At 39.4% G+C, this 2500-nt stretch overlaps 1 protein-coding gene across 1 annotated transcript in view; it reads right to left on the bottom strand.

Annotated features, from left to right (window-relative positions):
• The window catches only part of scara5 (scavenger receptor class A, member 5 (putative)), a 96693-nt gene that overhangs the window by 29186 nt on the left and 65007 nt on the right, over positions 1-2500 (bottom strand).

The raw sequence follows: 2500 nt of genomic DNA, 5'->3' as shown, positions 1-2500 counted from the left end.
GACCACTCCAAATGTTCAGTGTCTCTCGTTTTACTATTTATAGGCATATGGTTGAGTAGAATGAACATTTTGGTTTTATGATATAAACTACTGACAACATTTCTACCAAATTCCAAAACATTTTTCGTCATAAAGAGCATTTTCAGTATGTAGACATGAAGATTTAAGAAAAATACAGACTGGTCTCTTAATTTTTTCCGGAGCTGTGTATAAACAGTACATCGGCCCACTTATACTCTCAGACAGACATTGGCCTCTGTACAAAGGCATAAACATGTATAACCATGACACAAGTGGCATGAAGGCTTTGCTATGGGCCACTGCATACCTTTAAAATTGCTATAAGTATGATTTAGTTAGATTTTTTGTGATAGTTTTATGAATGAGGACTGGTTAAAAACACTAAAATGGACTTATTACTGGGTGTATGAGTAGATATTGAATGGGACATACTATTGATGGATCCCAATATCATATGTATTGAGATACAGCTCTTGGAGAACTGTCATTTCTAAAGCTATAGTGCGTAACTTCTCTCGCCCCCCATGAGGAATTCTGAGTAGTTACCACAACACTCTTGGTGCATCTACATGAGGTAAGCCTCCTGTGCCAGTGTCAAGGGGTGTGACACCAGTTTGTAAACGCTGCCATACTGAGAAATGGTAGAGAGATGGTAAATGGACTTGACTTATATAGCGCTTTCTAGCCGATTTTCTCAGCCCCAAAGCGCTTTACATATCTTACCACATTCACCCATTCATACACACACTCATACACCGATGGTAGAAGCTGCCATGCAAGGCGCTCTCTGAACCATCGGGAGCAATTTGGGGTTCAGTGTCTTGCTCAGGGACACTTCGACATGTGGCGGAGAGACGGGGGATCGAACCTCCGACCCTGCACTCCAGAGGCGATCGCCCTACCGACTTCGCCACTGCCGTATGTAACCAATATTCATTCATATGAAAAAGCTACGCACTATAGCTTTAAGAGTATATGATGCTCAGTAAATCATATTTATAGTAACACTGCTATATATTCTATAATGATTACATATGGTGAAATGTTGCATGGCATTGACACACTAAAGAAAACAGCAACAAATTTGATTAACACAGACAGACTGTTTCTCAGGAAAAAATAACAGTAAAACATCAATGGTCAGGCAATTACAGCTCAAATGGTCAAACATTAAAAGAAAACACTGCCACCTGTTAAGTGATGTGTGTGTGTGTGTGTGTGTGTGTGTGTGTGTGTGTGTGTGTGTGTGTGTGTGTGTGTGTGTGTGTGTGTGTGTGTGTGTGTGTTAGAAATTCCTGGAAAGGAATTTTCTACTCTAGCAATATAAAAGTCAACCTGTCATGCAGCCGTGTGTGAGAAGTTTCTCAGGTTTGAAATGTCTGAAATGATTTGAGCCGTGAACACACTGACAACATTCAGCTGCCAGTTGCACGAGCAGGTTTTCTTCAACGTGTGAGTGATAAACTGGTGGATGAGTGAGTAGGTGTGGGTTCAAGTTATGTTTTGCTTTTACTGATGTTTTGTTAGGTGTCCTTGGATGTCATGAAAGGTGCCAAGAAATAAAATGTATTAAATGTATTATTATTATTTAACTCCTGTGGCCCCATGAAGTAAACAGACACGTTGTTTTGTACATTCTGATTATTATGTTGTATGCTCTGCTATAATACATAATGTGTGCTGTGTATTCTTGTGTTTTTATATGAGCGTTCTTGGCCATGACCTCATTGGATCAAGTATATGATATAATATGAGTTTGGGTAAATATGTCATTTTAAAGATGTGTTACGTTTATGTGTTTGTGTGTATGGATAAGTGTGTTATGTTATATCTATATATGTGGAAACAAAGATTAACTGAAGTTAGAAAGCTTCCTGAAAAGTTACTGTTTCACTGTTGTTTACAGCAGCAGGGCCCACAGTTTGGTATGTTTGGGTGAATGTGTATGCACCTACAATGGCGGAGCAGGTAAAAATCCTTCCCAATGTCTGTTTTGATGGTTTTTATCATGTTTTATCACATGGATCTGAGATGATGCTAGATAACTTGCTGCTTGAAGACCGCAGTGCATTAATGTGGTGACGTAGGGACGAGCGAGGGGACTGCTAACTGCAGTCAGTGACAGGAAGTTAGCTAAAAGAACCATTCCGCTTACAGCACCTTTAAATTTGGTTTAAGGTGTCTCAAAATAAATTTATATTGATTTATGCTGAGAGAATATATGTTTTGTAAAATATCTGCAGGCTCTGTAAATGTAAACAAACCCTTTCCCTGAAACTGCTGTAGTGGAAAAATAGATTTGAAGAGCAATCAGTTTTAAAGGTTGGGGTCACTGATAAGACACGAAAACACCTATAAAAGGACTTGTTGTTGGGACCCGTGATGATGAGGCTATCTGGCTATTTTAAGAGTATTAGCATACCAAGGTTTGTGATATAAGCGAGCGTGAGCATGTACTAACAGCTTTGGGGGGAGCCCC

This window comes from Ammodytes marinus (assembly GCF_949987685.1).
Source record: "Ammodytes marinus genome assembly, chromosome: 19".
In the NCBI taxonomy this organism is placed as follows: Eukaryota; Metazoa; Chordata; class Actinopteri; order Uranoscopiformes; family Ammodytidae; genus Ammodytes; species Ammodytes marinus.
The sequence above is the reverse complement of the archived record's forward strand: the minus strand, read 5'-3'. Positions and strand labels throughout refer to the sequence as shown.